Genomic DNA, 20,690 nt, shown 5'->3' on the forward strand with positions numbered 1-20,690 from the left:
ATGAACAAGTGGTAGATGTATGATGAATATTTGAATATACCCTCCCTGTCCACTTTGAAAAGTTGGTCATGTATCTTGTTGGGTATGAATTTAGCAAAGTTATATCTGTAGGCAGGAGGTTGGCCTGGGCTGTAAGCAGCTAATAACACCAGCACTGTCTCATCAATGAACTCACTGGTTTTATAGCCCAACACATAGGAAATCATGTCAAACAGAAGTTGGCCTACATCAGTAAAATGGACATGCAAGAAAGGAGGTGGCCCTGTGGGCTGTCGGTCAGCTCTCATAAATGTCCTGGTGATCTTCTCAATGTCAGCAGTGGAAAGCTTGGCACCTGTATCCAGTAGATAGTTCATGGAGAAGGGATATAGCAGCTGAGCTTGTTTGAAGTTGAGCATCTGGTTGATGGATTCAGCATTGATGTGGAAGAGTATGCTCCCAGATGGGGACGTGACAGCTCTGTGATTTGGATTATAATTCTCAGCACATAAGCGGATGATTTCTGGAAAAATGTTAACAGATGGGAGAAAGTAATGAGGCTGATTGGATTCCCATATCCCATATGTGTCATTGTTGCTCAAATAGTTGTCCCTCAATTCCCGGAAGGTCTGCAAATGGTTCCTGTCACCCACAAGGTCTTGGATGAGGTAATCTCTGTCAGCAAGAGGCATGGCCTCAAGCTCTTTGTTAGGTGGATTCATGGGGGCAACACTGAGAGTTGTGGGTGCAGGTGCAGCCATTGTATAGTCCTCAAGTGTTATCTTAGAAATGAAGTTTCTGAATGTAACAATGTGAATGCAATAGCTTGCAAATCTTTCTAGAGGTCAGGTGGCAGACTGAATGCAGGTGATGCCAGATATGTTTTTCAAAGAGGAGTAGGTGGATTAAGCAGGCTTGCCTCTGTTCTTCTCGGGTAAATTCACAAGGATTGTGAATAATGAGAATGAATTGCAGAGGGAGGGTAGGACTATAAGTTGGTAAAATGCAGTTTTCCAATTATGAATTCGGCAAAAGGGAACAATGCCGGGCAGTTGGAGGGTAGATTGGAAATTAAGGCCGAAAATGATTGTTCAACAGTGAATTTGGAACAAGGTGACAATGTGGGTTGCTTTGGGCTAGGATGTTGGGTCCCTATAATACTAGTGATTACCCCATTACTATTTTAGTTATATGCCTTATTTAAATTGTTGTGCCCCCATTACCCCCATATTGTTATTAATGTGCCCATAGAATCCCTCTATTGTTATTTTTGTGGCTTTATATTATTATTGTTAGGTCGGCTGGATTATATTGTGGCTCCATAGACTCCTATATATAGAAAGGAGGTTTTGTCATTTGAATCATCCAAGAATGTTCATTTATGTAATGTAAAGGAGGTTCTCTGAATTCTAAGTTCTATTTATGGTTTCATAAATGTATCAGAGGAGGTTTTGCTCCCAGGTCATCTCGCGAATTTCAGAGCTTTTCGCACTTTTATATTTACGGAGATATGATCTCAGGAATTTGGTCTTTTTGCAGACTCCTGAATTACATGCAAAACAGGTGACCTGGGGAAAATCGTCATAACTTTCTTTCTGAGCATTGGATTGAAATTTCGCTCTAATGAACTAGTCTATAATCAGGTCACTGCGGGAGATTGTGCATAACTGTTTCTTGGAGAATCCAATTTGGTTCAGACTAGTGGCATTGGAAAGAGGACACAAAAGGCTACTACAGATCACAATTTCAGAACTGGATGATTCAAAATTACAGAGATACATCAGATTCAATATCAGGCTTCTACAAACTAAAAAAAGGTGTGTAGTTTTTATTTATTTTTGCATAAGCTTGGTTTGAAGGAATTCAAAGGGCCTAGTAAAGCATTATTATCGGTAACTGATGCCCCGAGGAAAGAAAATGCAAACACCTAGTAAGGAACCTGAAAGCTCTAGCATGACTCATGAAGAAGAGGAAGAAATGCTACATGATATATCAAAATTACAAGAACAAGTGCAACAAATGTCACGCTCACAAAAGCTAACAGATGCTAAGATAAATGGCGTGGAATCTAAGATAAAGGGCATGGAAGCTAAGATGGATGATTTGAAGATAGATTTGAAGACAGATTTGAAGAAAAGACGTGGAAAATTTGAAGACAGATTTGAAGACAGACATGGCAGATTTGAAGACAGATTTGACAAATTTTCTACAAGAGATACTTACTAATGGTGAAAAGGTTGTAAAGGAAACTCATGATGGGAACAAAAGTAATGTTAATCATGATTCCATAGATTCTAATTTTGGATCGAAGACCCACCATATTCCAAAAATCGATATGAGGAAGTTTGATGGCAAGGATCTCGCCACATGGATATTACAGATGGAGCAGTTCTTCGATCTCAATAATGTGCAAAACACACAAAAGGTACATATGGCAGCTTTATATTTGGAACCAAATCAATTTGTATGGTATCAATGGATTTGCTCTCATAAACAATTTATCACTTGGGCAATTTTTACGGAAGAATTGATATCACATTATGAGGATACAAAAAGCAACACTTTTTTTAGCCAATTGATAAGTCTCAAACAAAAGGGTTCAATAATGGAGCACATTGAGGAGTTCCAAAAATTGAACATAAGGGTAAAAGATATTCCAGAACAACATAGGATTGATGTGTTCATAGGGTCTTTAAACGATAATATCCAACATGATGTTCGACTTTGGGAACCTGATTCATTAGAGAAGGCATTCAGGTTAGCAAGAAAAATGGAAAGCAAAATTATGGCAACCAGGAAGCATACCACTCACAACTATAAAGACAGAAGTGCAGTTGCCCCTAGTCTTCCACAACCTATAAGGTTGACACCACAACAATTGGAAGGAAAAAGAGCAAAAGGGCTTTGTTATAGTTGTGATAGCAAATACACTAAAGGTCATAAGTGTGCTGAGAAGAAATTATTCTACATAGATTGTGAAGAGGAAGAAGAAAAGGAGAAAGAAAGGTCAAAAGAAGAAGATATATTCCAGGAACAAAGCCTAGATGAAGAAAAAATAAATCCAACCATATCTTGTAATGCATTGGCGGGAATTACCACTCCTCAAACCATCAAGATAGAAGGACAAATCAAGAAGAAAAAGGTGATAGTGTTGATTGATTCAGGAAGCACCCACAATTTTATTCATTGTCGGGTAGCAAAAGAATTGAATTTCTTCCTATATCCAGCACCAGAGTGTCAAGTGATGATTGCAAATGGAGGAACAATAAATTTCTCTGGAAAGTGCCATAGTATCAAGCTATCCATGGGAGAATATGTATTGACTAGCCCAATGCTTTCCATTCCAATGGGAGGTGCTGATGTTGTACTAGGAGTCCAATGGCTACAATTCTTCGGTACAATAGCTTTTAATTTTCAAGAATTTTTCATCAAATTTTTTGTGGAAGGAAAGGAAGTTGAATTAAGGGGTATTGCAGGGAAACTAGAAAGGATAATCCGCTCTAATGGTATGACAAAGCTTCTAAAAAAGGAGCAAAGGGGTGTAATTGCACAATTATGTTCGCTAGATGTTTCCACATTAGAATCATCTATTTCTCCAGATCTCCAAAAAGTCTTGGACAATCATTCCAAGGTATTTGAGACTCCCAAAGGTCTCCCACCTATGTGTGATCATGATCATGCTATTCATCTGATTCCAGGAAGTGTTCCTCCAAACATCAGGCCGTATAGATATCCCTATGTCCAAAAAAGTGAAATTGAACGTATGGTTGCAGAAATGCTAGAGGCTAGTATAATTCAACCGAGTCAAAGTTCTTTCTCTGCTCCTGTAGTATTGGTACACAAGAAGGATGGATCATGGCGCATGTGTCCAGATTATAGGGAGCTCAACAAGCTCACTATTAAAGATAAGTTTCCCATTCCTGTCATTGATGAATTACTGGATGAATTGCATGGATCAATTTACTTCACCAAGTTGGATCTTCATTCAGGATATCATCAAATCAGAATGAAGATTGAAGATATTCCGAAAACGGCATTTAGAACTCATGAGGGTCATTATGAATTTTTGGTCATGCCTCTTGGCCTTACCAATGCACCTTCAACATTTCAAGGTTTGATGAATTCAATTTTCAAACCATTCCTTAGAAAATCTGTGTTAGTATTTTTTGATGATATACTTATCTACAACAAGTCTTGGAAGGATCATGTTGAACATGTTGACAAGGTGCTACAACTATTGGAAGGGAAACAATTATATGCCAAAAGATCCAAATGTTTCTTTGGAGTCCAGGAGGTGGAATATTTGGGTCATATTGTATCTCATGAAGGAGTTGAGGTAGACCCTACCAAAATTAAAGCCATTAAGGAATGGAAAATCCCCACATCCATAAAGCATTTGCGCGGATTTCTTGGGTTGACAGGGTATTATCGCAAGTTTGTTAAGAATTATGGGAGAATAGCAGCACCTCTAATGACATGATTGAAGAAAGATGCATTTTCATGGACTCCAGAAGCAACAAAGGCCTTTGAACATCTTAAAGAGGCAATGTGCCAAGCACCGGTCTTAGCTACACCGGACTTCACAAAAACCTTTATTGTGGAATGTGATGCTTCAGGAAATGGAATTGGTGTTGTTCTAATGCAAGATGAAAGACCCATTGCTTTTGAAAGTCGTCCAATCAAGGGAAAGTTTCTAAGAAAAGCTATTTATGAGAAGGAAATGTTGGCAATACTCCATGCACTTAAGAAATGGCGACCCTACCTAATGGGAAGACACTTCAAGGTAAAAACAGATCATGATAGCCTTAAATACTTTTTAGAACAAAGATTATCCTCTGAAGAGCAACAAAAGTGGGTCACAAAGATGTTAGGTTATGACTTTGAAATCATCTACAAAAAAGGGAAGCAAAATGTGGTGGCGGATGCACTCTCAAGGAAGGATGAGGATGTGGAAGCATTGTTGTGTGCTATTTCTATCATCCAACCAGATTGGATAAATGAAGCAAGGGAGGAATGGAAGAATGACGAAGAAGTGTGGGCACTTATTCGAAAGCTACAACAAGATTCCAGTACGTCTGATACACTTAGCTGGAAAAATGATTCTTTATGGTACAAAGATCGCTTATACCTCTGTAAGAATTCCCAGCTAAAACAAAAGATTCTTATGGAATTGCACACTTCTCCCTTAGGAGGGCACTCAGGATTTTTAAAAACTTACCACAGGGTTAAGAAGGAATTTTTTTGGGATGGCCTTAAATCAGATATTCAAAAGTTTGTGGCAGAATGTTTGGTTGGCCAACAAAATAAAGTTGAAACAATTAAGACACCGGGTCTATTACAACCTTTATCCATTCCAAGCCAACGTTGGGAGGAGGTATCAATGGATTTTATCACAGGTTTACCCAAGTTTGAGGGAAAGAGTGTCATCATGGTGGTAGTTGACAGACTTACCAAGTATGCACACTTTTGTGCATTATCACATCCATTTAAAGCCAGTACAGTTTCTACTGCATTTATGGAAACAATTCAAAAGCTACATGGAAACCCAAAGATTATTGTAAGTGACAGAGATCCCATTTTCACTGGAAATTTTTGGACAGAATTATTTTCTTGTCTTGGTACTCAGTTAGCTCATAGCTCATCTTATCATCCTCAATCTGATGGGAAAACTGAGATAGTAAACAAATGTTTGGAAGGATATCTTTGTTGCTTTGTATCTGATAAACAGACACAATGGGTCAAATGGTTGCCTCTGGCTGAATGGTGGTATAACACTTCCTTTCATACAACAACAAAAATGACCCCATTTATGGCACTTTATGGGTATCAACCACCATCCATCACATCATATTTAAGAGAAAATTCTAAGGTTCAGGCAGTGGAACATCACATCGAACATCAACAACAAGTCCTCCAACTCTTAAAGGATAACCTCGTGTTGGCACAGAATAGAATGAAACAACAGGCAGATCAACATCGCAGTGAAAGAAGTTTTTATGTAGGTGATTGGGTATTCCTACGGCTACAACCATATAAACAAATGTCCCTCAAGCAAGCTAAGAAGGATAATAAATTATCACCAAAGTATTATGGTCCGTACAAGGTGTTGCAAAAGATTGGTACTATGGCATACAAATTGGAGCTTCATGCAGCTTCTCGATTGCACCCAGTTTTCCATGTTTCATGCTTAAAGAAGGTTATAGGCGACGAGCTCCCAGTTCAAACAATATTGCCAGAACTTGACGACGAAGGAAAAATTATATTGGAACCGGAAGCAGTTATAGAAACAAGAACTCGGTAGCTACGAAATCGATCAATTTCAGAGTACCTTATCAAGTGGAAGAACTTATCCGCTGAAGATTCCACGTGGGAGGATGAGAATTTTATGCAGAAGTATCCTGAACTACTCAAGCGTTGAGGACAACACTTTTTTGAAGGAGAGGGGCATGTTGGGTCCCTATAATACTAGTGATTACCCCATTACTATTGTAGTTATACGCCTTATTTATATTGTTGTGCCCCCATTACCCCCATATTGTTATTAATGTGCCCATAGAATCCCTCAATTGTTATTTTTGTGGCTTTATATTATTATTGTTAGGTCAGCTGGATTATATTGTGGCTCCATAGACTCCTATATATAGAAAGGAGGTTTTTTCATTTGAATCATCCATTTATTGTTCATTTATGTAATGTAAAGGAGGTTGCCCCCTCGAAGAGGCTGAATTCTAAGGCGTGGATCTCTCTTTTTTGTCTTTTTTGAGCTAGTTTCATAACACAGGATTTAGTGACTGACAGAGTTTAATTTAGGATTTACCAGGTATTTAATGGAGAATTTTGCAGAAAAATGGCAAGAACACGGGCAAATGGGTAAATTTCGGCAAATACCTGGATAATTAATGCCGAGAGCTGCCGGGTTGAGCGATGGCCGAGGAATGCAGTTGAATTGGCGAGTGGAGGCGTCCCAAACTTTGAATTCGTGGCGTGGAGGCAAATTTTCAGAGTAAACGAGTCAAATGACTCTCCTTCTTTCCAGTGAAGATGACAAAAACAGTTCATTTTCGCGTTTTTAATGGCAAAATTTGGCAAATATGGGTTTTTGGCGCTTTTCCGCCGATGACATCAGTATGACGTCATCGGCGAGCCCGGGTATAGATGATGACGTGGGTGCTGAGCTGGAGGCCAGTGTGGCAGGACACGGTGGAGGGGCGTGGGGGCGACGAGATGGCGTGGAGGGCGAGGTGGTGAGGTGGCGGGGGCCTTGGTCCTGACGTAATGCTGATGCAGGAGTGACGTGACAGGGGAGGCGGTTTGCGGGAGAGCGGTTTCTGGTCTCCCCACACCGCTATTGGGGAAAGGCGGTAAAGGGTAGAGGGGCTCCGAACACCCCCGGGGGCCGCCACGCGTCCAGCGTACGAGAGCAAAACCACCTGCTCCCCGGACGCTAAAGCGCGGCAAGTTGAAAACTGAAAATGACCGCCCACCTTTGGATTGGGGGCAACAGCAAATCGGCGGCTGGCGGGTGCCCCAACCCAACGTGCAAGTTTGGGTGGGGACCGCCAGACAATTAAATAATATTTAACATGGCGGGGTCAAAAACTTTGGTTAGGGGATTTTAATGGCTTTTAAACATATGTGGGTTAATATGTCGGGGTTTCAACCAAATGTTTATCATTAGGTTTGAGCGGGGGGAAGGGGTTTTCATATGTATTTTCGAAAAAAGGGTAGGAGAGGGTTTAGTGTAGGCTATTATTCTAACTAGGGGTTAGAGTAATTCCCAAGTAAGGGTTGACTATAATCCCTGATGGACTAATGTCTCCCATATAAGTGTTAATTAGCTATAGTGCTAAAGGGAGGGGATATTTATACATTTTCTGGGTTCTTTGCATAGAATGCTATAATAGTAGGGGGAGGGGTAGCACTTAGGGATTTATATAGTAAAATTAGAAAGTAATATGAATTGGGGATGTGAGAGAGGAATAGAGAGCTAAGTTTAATGAGTAAACTTAGATTTAGAAGCAGATGGGAGTGAAGAATGATTTTACACAGGAAATGTGGCTTCTTTTCAGAGAGAGAAGTCACAACTTGACATGATATCTACAAATGGTAGATGTAAGGAGGACTGTTTAGGCAGATCCTGCAGTCCTCAAGGGGATGTTAGTAAGAAACTTTTGAAGGGGATGAGGGAAGTTAGTGATGGTATGGTAGCTTTACAAATAGGCCATTTCTCTTTCCTTTCTCCTACTGTTGAGATTAGATGTGAGTTTTCTCATGTCATATGCTTAGATCTTGAATTCTGCAACCTTCAACTGCCTACCCTGCCTAATATGCCTAACATTCTTTCTTCCTTTGGATGGGTGCACTTAGCCTTGCAAACCCTGATAATTCTCTTTTCTTTTTGCTGTCCTCCTATCTAAATCTGCCCTTATAACTTCCAAGGGCCCAGATTAAGCAGTTGGGCTCCTTCCTTTCCCTATCCACCTAGTCATCTGTCAAGCTTGAACTGTTTGAGCAGGTACTTCCTTTCTAGTCTACAACATGCAATTTAAAACATGGAGTGGCCCAGCTTGAGCTGTTGGACCACCCATCAAAGTAGCAGTGGCATTTTGGATCAGCCACTTTCATGGTCTTTATTTGGGGTTCATTTTCTTTATTTTTTCTTTGACCAATTCATTTTCTTGCCTTTTGATCATTCTTTTAAGGCATACCCTCTTTAAATTTTTTAACTGTCTGCTTCTTTCACAAAAATGGAACCTTGGTACCACAGAAGATGAACATTTTTTGGCCCTTCCACTGTCAATCATGAGAAATGAAAACCTATTGGTATAGGAGGCTAACAGAGGGAAAAACAAATATGTATAAGAGAATCAATATGTTCAGTTGAATACTCAATTAGAAGTGAAACTCTGAAGACATTTATAATCTATAAATGACCTATAACTAGCAAATGCACCAAATATTGCAAAGGAAATGTCATAAGTGGATTGCATATGGAAGAAGAACATTGATGAAGATAGATGCAAGATGTTATAGGTTGAGTAAAAGAGAAATATCAATGTTGTTGTTATTTTTTGTTTATATATCTGAATGATATCTAAACTTATGTGCAAATGTAACACGGATCTCCAGAAACCGTGAACGGCATATGATAAATTTTTTCTATATATATATATATATATATATATATATATATATATATATATATATATATATATATATATATATATATATATATATATATATATATCCCCTTTACATAAACCAACATGCAATTTGGAATTTCACAAGTCCGCACTCAAAACATGACAACAACCAACAAATAAAATAAATTGACTTGGAAAGAAAGCAATAACTTCACCTTCATTCTTGAGTTGCTTCTGTTTATTTAAATTTTACTTGTGACATTCTTTATCTGAAAAGGAATCAAAATCATCACTAGTATTAAATTCATCCAACATGGACATTGGAGATCCCACTGACATCTGTGTTTTTGTTGCTATGCCTGAAAACCATGGATATCCATGTCCATAGTAGAATAAGATGTGTGTTTTTTGCTCAAGAACACATTCCTTATTAACCATTTTTACCTTACAGAAACCAAAGAGACAACACAATATCAACGTACACAAAATCCCCTACCAAAATATAATCATAAGTTAGCTAAGAAGTCTGAAAGATGTTCTTAATTAATAAAATTTGTATTTGGAAATTTTATTTCTTTAGATTTAAAAAAGATTATTTTGTACAACACTTCTATCTATTTGTCCAGGCAATTATATCATAGCATATGTCACACGGTAGCAATCTATAGTACCTAAAGTAAAAAGACAAAATTGCTCAACAAAAGAGATTTAGAAAAGAGATTTGAAAACTATATGTTTGTCATCGAAGCCTTAATTAGTTTAACAACAAACTAGTTGGGGTTTGAAAATCAAAACCATTCATAGGAAATGAATAGGACAATGGCCAAAGTTGCTTTCATACAAATAAATTTAGAGTCACTATTGTCATTGCAGATAACTGAAATTTGGGTAGTGGTCTAATAGTTAGAGCTTATTTGCAAGGAATACTCGTCAATACCATCATTTTTTTTCCACGGCCTGTTGTGTCTCTAGATCCAGATCAGATAGCTTATTATTATCAAGTTCTACCTTTCAAGTGTTGATTTCTGGCTCACCTTTTAAAACACAATTCTACCACACCATTTGATTTTGTTTTGTCAATAGAATTGGTAGGATCTTCCCATCCTCTGTTTTACATCAACCAATAACCACTCAGCAATGATATAAAGAATAATAGATACACAACAAAGGCCAAAGGTTCACTTGGTGTATACCTATGTTCTAGGAATCATCTGACCTTACCGGTGCAAAGAGCTCACCCTAAAAAAATAGCAGCCACGTGGAATTTACAAAACTTTTTTAAATGAAGCTCTAAGTAAACCAATCAAAATATGAACATCCTTTTAATCAATAAAATCTCTGACTTAAAAGAAAAGTGGCCTAGAATTAAATGTTATATCAACCATGTCAAGTAACTAACATTGGGCGAGAAGTAGAGGCCATGCATATTGGATTAGCAAAATAATTCATATGATAAAGCTCAAAATCAAATATATGACTTATAGCTAAGAAATGTGAATAAATGACTTACAACTAAGACATGAGGTTTCCCTTTCGACACTGTCGTTAAATAACTCTTCTTTATGTCACAGACCATTAAACTTTTTCTGATACTAGGTGGAAGTGATATTGTAACATTAACCTCTGATAGAGTCTGTGTCCATGACTACTTCTCAAGGTCTGCTCCATTACCAGCATCTGGGGCTAGATAAGATACATGCAAAAACCATCAACATGAAATTGAAATCTACATCCTTCTAAAAAAAGGTCAGGAAAAAAATAATCCACAAATTGAAACAAGCTGTAGGATAACTCATTCCTAGAACATGATTATCCTATCATGAACAATAAAAAAATAAATAAGGAGAAATGTAATTTTTGCCACATTTTGACAATAATTTCCTTTTCAATATTCTATGAGCAATTGATGAAAAAAGTCAGCTAAAGCTTGTCAACATCAAGATTATAGTAAAACATAAAGGAACCACTCCAACACATATAATCCTAAACATAAGTATCTATACATATAAGTAGTATTGAGGACATTGTATTTTGCGAAAATATGGAATTCAAATCTTTGAAATAACACAATTTATGGTACCACTTCCCTACGAAGTCCATTTATTCGAGTATTTACGAAGTCCATTCAGGAGTTTCTTCAAAGTTCAAAGTTCAAACAATTAACATGTAGCCTAAAAAAACTCAGATTTGAAAAGGAGATAACCCAACAACGTAGAGTATAAATCTCACATTTAAATATCCTACTTTTGAGACATTGAAATGACGCTTTTTAGCATACTATTGTGATTTCAGCCTAAAATGCTAGAAAAAAAGATTGATGGTTATTCTTTTTTAAAATGGAAACTAGGGCCAAATTCCAATTTGAACAGCTCCTTTGGGGAATATAACTGTGGCATTGAATTCCTCTTTTCTACAGGATCAAAATCAATCTAAATATCGTCAAATTTGGATAAGTAGAAGTGGAATTTTGAATTTATGTTTCTCTCAGGTAAATTATTGAGGTCGACCTCAACTATATGTTGACTTAAGAAGATCCGAAGTAACGTCCCCTCAACTCCACTAAATTGTATATATAGAGAAGCATTCTCTCTCATTTGGGACACATTAATCAAAAGAAAAAGATATCTCTATGGAAGCAAAGATTAAGGAGGATAAATTATGGTTATTGTTGGGACTATTTTGGTTAGGGGTTTGTCATAATAGGTATGAGTTTGGAATCAGTGCTTCGCTATGGTTAAGGAAAATCTTATATATGGGTTGTGACTTGTTTCGTATGGGAATTCTTCCTGTAGTTTGGCTACAGCTAGAAGATATTCTCACAGCTTGACCGCAAGCCTTGAATCACTTGCCCAGGAAGCTGAAATACAACAGAAAGTCATTGACCTTATATGATAGTATTCAGGTGCTTGTTGAGGATGACATGGAAACTTAAAAATAGACTAGGACTACTACAAATAATAGAGCCCTTGTAAGAAAAGAAATTCCACATTGTTTACAGAATTCAAGGGTTGGAGCAGCATGCTTCAGAATCCCTAATCCAGAACCACATAGATAATATCAATGGTGACCTTAACGTGGTCATAAAACAACTCCTTAAGCCAGCCAAAGGGAGCATCATGTAAAATAAGGAAGGTCGCAGTAGAAAGCAGGATTTTTGGATCAGTCAACTTAGAAAGAAATGGACTATTGTTGCCCTATCCAGACCGATCTTGTACAACAATATTATTTGTCCTCTATGAACAAACTTCCTAGATTACAGGATTGAATGAATCAAAGAGAAGTGATGCCTGATATTCATATTGGCAAGTTATTTTATATTATTTTACTCTCTCTCTTTCTCTATTGAAAATTTGATGATAATAAGAAGAAGATTTGATCAAGGGTTTTCCCCATCTTGGGGTTTTTCCCTGGCTTGAGCCATATTCTCGTGTCTTTCTGTCTTGGCTGGTATTCTGCATCTATCATTTATGTTATTTCGTCAATTATTCTTATATAATGTCTAATGTGATTGGTAAATGGATTAATGGGCATATGGTTGAATGAAGTATCTAACCTAAACAAAGAACATGTTAACTAAAAATTAACATAGTATCGGAGCTTAGGTGAGGACAAGCCCAAGCTTAAAGAGATTGCAATCACTAAATAATTTCATTGATACCTCCTTCTCTCTATGGTAAATCAATTCAGAGTTCAAATTTGGGTTATTTCTCAAGGCCTTCTTCAAGCCCTAATTAGTAAACATGGTCACCAATCCTAAAGATATTCAACTATCACGGGGCAAATGTTGGAAGACAACAAGGTATGTTCTTGTACTTTATAGCAGTCCTACTCATCAAGCTTAAGACTGTTTCATCATCGTAAGCTTATGGAAATATATTTTCTATGATCCCTATAGGTAAGTTCAATCCTCTACAAGTCTCTGTTTGAAATACTATTCTCATCTCTAGAGGATTGATCAAGTGCAGGATATATCTATCTAAGATATATCGAATACTTCAAATAACAAGTATAGGCTTGCATTCATTCTATCATTACTTTTGAAGCTGAGATTATTTCCTAATAATTTATTGTCTTGGACATCGATCAAGAGTACCAAATCCTAGACAAAAACATATTTGAGAAGGGTCCCAGAATCTAAAATTCCTCCATCAAATTCTAAGCATGATCACCATGATCATTGATTAGTATCAACTGTTGAACACCTATTCTCTCTATCAGTGCCTCTGGTTTTGAAAGTATATATTTCTTTGAAGATAGAAATTTTTTGTGATAGGGTCAAGTCACTATGATGCCATGCTTGAAGGATCGAATCATCTAACTTGCTGCAGGAATAAGGCCGAGGGATTGCGTAAGAGAAAAGTTAAAGAAGGATCACATTGATCCCAAGAGACATATTATGGTTATGTTGGAGGTATCCCTAAAAAAAGGTTATCAATAATTTGAGAACATGAAGGTTTGATTAGTCAACACTTGGTACTCGATGGTCATTTTACACAATCTCTTGGCCTCCTTGAAGGTCATTGTTGCAGTAAAATTATAGTATATTCCTGTTGGTGAAAGCTGCAATAACTATGCAGACTTGGCTATTATTATTTGGAAGGCTCATATTTGAACCTTGTGGCATATTGAACTTGCTCATTGATTGAAGCATGATAACCTTCTCATTAACATAACTACGTGGCCTCCTTGAGAGAGAATTGATTCATTATACCATCCTACAACTCGCAAGTTGATTGGATATTAAATTTAGATATATGTGAGCATGAAAGTTTAAATAAGCCATCTTTGTCAAGATTCTGAAAGAGGTGAGCTGTAGCAACAAGACCAAGATGACTCTATCCGATGGAAAACAATAACACAAAGGAGACTAAATGAACACATTTCACATAAAAATGGTTTTAAACTTTTATTGTTGAATATCTTACAATTGTGATAATTATCATCAACACATGTATCTATTTTCCTTTGATAACACTACAGTTTGATAACTTAAAAACAATACAGGTGAAACACAAACGGAAAATTTACTACATGTAGATTTCTTGCTAAGACTCTCATCAGATTTGTAGTCATGAGTTTGTGCTTTATTGTTGTGACACTCACTATTTCCAAACTAAGGAAAACATGGACAAAGATAAAAATAACTTGGTGAAGTTGAAGGCTCTATTTTCCTTATTAACATCTTCCTTTGAAAAGGATATTGGTCATCTATAGGTCTTTGGGCACTCAACACTAGATGTTAATTGGATGAATGCACAAGGTCAGATTTAGGATACTTCCTTCTCTCCCTTAGCTACTCAGATGAAAGATCTCTCTAGACAGTTCCAAATGATCAGAACCTCTCATGTGTTTAGAGAACTTAATAGGACAACGTATACTCTCTCAAAGGAAGGACTGTAGTTGTAGGAGAACTAAGTTCTAGAGAAGGAATTCATTGGTGGTCATTTATTTTATTTAAGAGAAAAGGATAATAGGTTCCACCACATGGGTACCTTCCTTTAGTGAATTCATATCAAACTACAGTTGTTTAACATTTTTAATTTGCAGTAAGCAGAGAAAGGTAATTTTATTGGTGTCTAACAAATGACAAAAAAAATGCCAATGAGACTAGAATGTACAATCAATAAATACCAATCTGTAGTGGTGTCCTGGGCTACCCTAAAAGCATAAAGAGAAACTTTTTTAGTTTTTTTATAATGCACTTGTGCCAAAGTTTTAATTCTAAATTTGGTTGCTCTTTATAGACAACTTCCACACAAGTCTCCCTAAGATCCCACTTTTATCAATAAATGATACCCACATTTAGTGCAAAAACCACTAGTGGAGTTTTAAGGCTTCCTAGTCATTGGGGAAGTTGATTATTAGGATTACTTGTGACATCGTATGTATTTTTCAAATTCGAATACACCATATATAATTCTTATGTATTTTAGAAACTCCAATACAAAATCAATATTACTAGGAGTCATCAAGGCCAACAAATATATCTTCAACCATATAGTTGGCCTTGATGACTCCTAGTAATATTTTTGCCTTCACTAAATGTATATGTAAGATGAATTCACTCACATCCAAATATATGCTTCTAAGAAATAGGTTGCAGGTTATTAAGGATCATTTAAGAGGTAGTTTCCAAATCATGCAGGTTAATTGTGTGTGCAGGTGTTGTAAAATTTAAATATACCTGGCTCTGGTGTGTAGTGCTCTATTTACATTTTCCTAAAGGCAGATAACATCATGTACCTCATGTGGAGTGCTATGTTTACTTTGTCCTAAAGGCAAATAACATTGACTAGGAGTGGTGAGGTATACACATATGGACAATTGAAAAAAGCTATTTTGTTTACTTTCATGTCTTGAGGCTCCACTTCTCAACATACCACAAACGCTTGAGACAATGGTGGTGGAAAGGCGTGACACCATGGAAAAGGTTGTGCCACACCTCTCAATGAACTTGTATGAAACTGAAGCTTCTGGAATTCCTGGAAACTATTTTTGTTGATGTTGTTGCTTACCCTTCCCTTTCTTCTTAGAACACTAAGAAGCATAGTGGCCATCCATACTCGAAGGTTCTACAATTCTTGCAAACTATTTTACTGCTATTTTTGCTTACCCTCCCCCTACTTCTCAAGATATTGAGAAGCATATTGGCCATGCTTCTTGCACTTGATATGGCTCAAATTATTCTTTTGCTGGTTAGAAGAACTTGAATCTTCCATCTTCTTCTAACTGTTCACAAATCCTATTTTATTCCCTCCTATCCTCACCCTCCCAATGAGGGCTAGCTCTGGTACATCCTCATCACTATCTAAAACCATCTCCAATCTCATTTCCTCCCCGATAAATGCATCTCACAAGCACATACAAACTGTACAAAATGGTGCCAAGATGGACCAAAGCCATTCAAACTGATCCAGATTAGTCCATTCTCTTCTACCTTGTCATCAAGTGTAGCTCATTGATATCTCAACTCTTGATCTTTATCAGATAGATAACTATTGTAGTAGTGTTTCTCATGCAAGTAATGCACAATTTCTTCATTAAGAGCATTCTCCGAGACATGTTCTCACTCCAATACAATGTAATCAAGGTAATATGCATTTCCCTATCAATCTTTTTCTCTACAATGAAAGGGGTTAGATGATTCTTCATCAAATCCAAAACTATTCATTCTAGTTTGACCAATTTCTAATCATGCTTAGCCAACTCTTTGGTATATGTTGAAAGTAAAATCTCCTTCTCCACTACGTACCACAATTCAACCTCTTCCAAGAGATGCTACATCCTAAACTATAATAGAGTTGGAAGTGACCTCCAACATGTGACAATCCTAAAGACCCTAACTACTTGTGATTACAACTCTTTAAACAAACATGAAAACATATCAAGAACTAAGAATCGAACCTGCAACCTCTTATAGGTGGAGGCCACCTTTCGCAAACACGCAAAATAACACTACAATCCCTGGAACAACTGGGACATCACACCCCATGGGCCACAACCTTTAACTGGTCGAAATCTGCTTCGCTTGCTGTAACTCAGGCATCCCATTGCTGAAACCCTTCAACAACTCCCTCTAATAAGTTGCAATCCTATCCATGCACAAATTCCTATTAGTTTTAGTGAAAGTGCTCTGATACCATGTAAACTAGACAATAGTAAGTAAATTTTGCACTAAAAGAATATTCCTAAGATCCCAGGTAATTTAAAACCTTTGATGGTATACTAGAATCTACAGAAACACACTGCTGAAAAATAATAAGAGCATGTACACAAATCTGAACTCTCAATCATGTATATCTTCTATTGAATGCAGAGCAAAGAAAATACAACGCAATACCTCAAAACCAAAAGCTTGTTAACCAACACGGAAGTGTTCACTACATCTCCTTTATAGAATACGAAGATGAGAAAATATACAAAGTATTTGGTCACATGCATGAAGCACTCAAGGTGGCTCAGTCAAATGCTAGCCCAAGTTTAACCATCTAGTGTACCCTTGCTGCATGGATAACTGTGCCAGGTAAGTGCATCTCCAGTGGAAGACAAATAGAAGCATACATCGCCTTCCTTGAGATTTGTGCCCCCTACCAAGACTGGAACCTTATCATGCAAAAAAACTCTAATTATCTAGGGTTTTCTACCCTACAAATATTAGATCATGCATGCAAAACTGAACTGAATTGAATCTGGACTACAAAGTAAATTGAACTGAAGAAAAAATGGAATTTCTTAATCTTAAACAACATGCAAACTGAAATTAATTGAGGATAGGAGAACTTGAAATATACCCTCTACTATCTTACATAACAACACCTTCCTCATACTATAATGTACACAGGCACCATGACAAACTACTTCCATTATTACTGTTGTATGGACCTGCAAATGGTACACCCTTACTACTATTGTACCTCCCAATTAAGTGCACCCTGGTACTGTGGAGAGGACTGTCAGAGTTTAACAAGGTAGAAAATCTAACAAAGGATATGAACCAACTGATCAAAAAAAATATTACCACAGTGATAAATTGAATCCTTAAAAGAGTGACTAGCGTGGGAAGAGACATAGTTACGTCAAACAAAGTATAAATATTTGCCATAGATAAGACAAAATTTACTACATGGTTTTAAGAAAATTCATCTCAATGGGATAATAAATTGTTTCAAACCCCAAGATTGAAAGGAAATTGACTTAATGTACAACAAAATATTAGTATTTTGTTAAGATGCATCTGCATTTACTCAAAGGTGTTGATTTGATGTTATATTAATTCTTAAAGCCATGTTCAACCTACAGTGAGTCTCTAGCTTTTCTGTTGTTAAAGTTGTAGGCCTAGTTTAGAAAAGCCATGGGCTTTGATCATGATGAAACGTAGTTAAAGGGTTTTTTTTGGATTTATATATTTTTCACAGTTTAGTTTCAATTATGCACTTTTCCATACTAAGTAAGAAATAAAACAAACCATTAGCAGACAAAGAACATATCAATGAGAGCTAAACATGTAAAATAGAACATATAAAGGATTTACAAATGCAGAATGAAAAGTTTTAACTCAGAAACTGAATAAACAATGTGGTGTTAATAGTACCTATATAGCAGGATTTGATATCAGGAGTAAAGACACACCAAGTCCATCGAATGCCTCTTTCCAAGAACCCTTAGTAAGAGTTTGCCAAAGTCCCTTTGATTTCCAAAATGCACTAGTTTACATTTGAGCAGACGTTGTGTCCAATGGCTTTCCAAAACAAAATAAACCACCACATAACATAGTGTTTATGTATAAATTTTAGCAAGAAATGTACAAGTCAAAATACCAAAATTTGGCTAGAAAATCCAAATCACTAGGACAAAGTAGGAAGAAAAGGAGTTGTACCTGTGTTATCACAACTGTGCAAGCTCTAGTTGCAGCAGCTACAGCCAAAGTTTCCTTTGTTCCCATATACTTGTTCCTATGTTTTAAGTAAAATCTCTTAGACTATAGCTATAATAGTATTGGTTAAATTTCTGATGTATATTTACTTGATGAAAATTGAATAAGCTAAACTGATGGTAAATAATATCACAAGTAATTATTTGTAGATCAGAAAAGGAATTTCAACATGGTATCAGAGAAGTGAGATCAGGCAGTGCAGTGTGTCTTGGTGGAATGATCTTACATCAAACAAATCTATGTATTTTCCCTTGAACTAGTTTATCTGCAGATCTGATAATTCAAGCGTGCATTACATAAAGATCCATTATCTCTAGCACCATTATTATACACAATTGCTTTTGAATTTTTGTTTTATCTTATTCTGGAATAGGTGTAAGGAGGTGAGAATGATCATTCTCCATATTCAAGTTGAAGGAAGTCATAGCATCAACTGTGTAGAATAATAAATATTAATTCATGACAATTTGCAATCCCAAGGGCATGGTTTTATGCAATCTCCTCTACTCCAATTTTCTTTGAGCACCACAGATATCAAAAACTAAAGGAACGATGAGCTTGGGAAATTTACAATGGAACACTTCATGATTTAGCAATGACTGGAAATGTGCTGGAATATATTCATGATAAGCCATTTGATGTGTGTCGATGTGCATTGATGGGGTAACATGAGGCAAAGGCTATTTTCAAATAGATGAGGACCATAAACATACCTTCCAATACCATCTTGTATTCTATTATGATAAATGGATATTCCAAGCAAGCCAAAATGGACGATGCTTTCAAATTGTTTGGTGGAATGGTGGACCATTATATCAAACTCACGGTTGTCATTTATATTGCACTCATTAGTGGTCTCTCCAAAGGAGGCAAGATGATGAAAGAAAATGCCCTTATAGAGGAAATGATGCCTAAATGCATGTTACTAAATATTGTTACTTACAATGTTGCTCATTCAAGGATGCTACAAGGAAGGGGACACTGAAAATGCATTCAATTTCCTTTCCAAGGTTGCAAGAAAAGTTTCTTCCCCTGATATTGTAACATAAAACACTCCGATACATGGATTTTGTAAAGAAGGTAGATTGAGGTATGCATTAAATATTTTGAACGAAATGGGTGATCTGTTTCCAGATAACGTAACATATACTACCCTGATTGATGGAGATTGTAGAGAAGATAATATGATTGGGGATTTCAGATTGCAGAATGAAAGGGCTAGTGCTAGGAATGGTGACATACAGTGTCCTCCTCCATAAGCTCTATGAGGAAGGGAAATTGGAAGAAGCCAATAACCTTTTGCGTGAAATGGAGAAGAAAGGTCCTGAACCTGAGCACTTCACATGTGATATGTTGATCAATTCATAGTGCAAGAGAGGTAACATGGCTAATGCCTGGAAACTTCACAACAAGATGTTACAAAGAAGGATATTTTTTTGTGTATACATATAAGGATTTTATTCATGGCTTTTGAAAGTTTTGGAAATAAATGAAGCAACGGAGGTCCTATTTAAAATGATGGTTGTAGGTTTATGCCTAATTTTAGTGTTTACTCATGGCTAATTGATGGCTATTATTTCCAACACAATGAAGAGGAAGCTCTGGAGCTTCTTGATGATCTTTTCGAAAGAGGTTTATCTGAAGATGTTTTTTTATATAGAAACATTATTCGAGGTTAGGAAACCTGAGCAGGGACAAAAACACAATCAATAAAATATTTCGAGGGGTCTTGTTGGTGATGCCCTTATTTATACTACTCTTATTTATGCATACTTGGGAGAAAGTGAGAGAAATAAAGCTTCAGAACTTGTGAAGAAATGGCCTAAAAAAGGATTCTGGTCAATCTTAAAAAAATAAAATGTTTTTGATGTATTCTTTAGATATAGATGGCAAACCTGAGGTTTTTTGGAATGAGATGATAGAGAGAGGCTAGGTTGTCAAATGTGCTATTAGAATGTGAGAACTATTGCACAAACTTCCACTTCTAGTATGCTATTTTGATATGTAAGTTGTAACATTAAGACTCTATGATCTCTTTGATTAAAATATTTGTTGTTTGATAGCTTGGGATGCCTCTCTAGAATTTTTTGAATGGTGTTTCCAACACAAAAATAAAGTACTTTAATATTGTTGAA

Source organism: Pinus tabuliformis, chromosome X, assembly GCF_031772625.1.
Source record: "Pinus tabuliformis cultivar Carrire ecotype Pingquan chromosome X, CPIR1, whole genome shotgun sequence".
NCBI lineage: Eukaryota > Viridiplantae > Streptophyta > Pinopsida > Pinales > Pinaceae > Pinus > Pinus tabuliformis.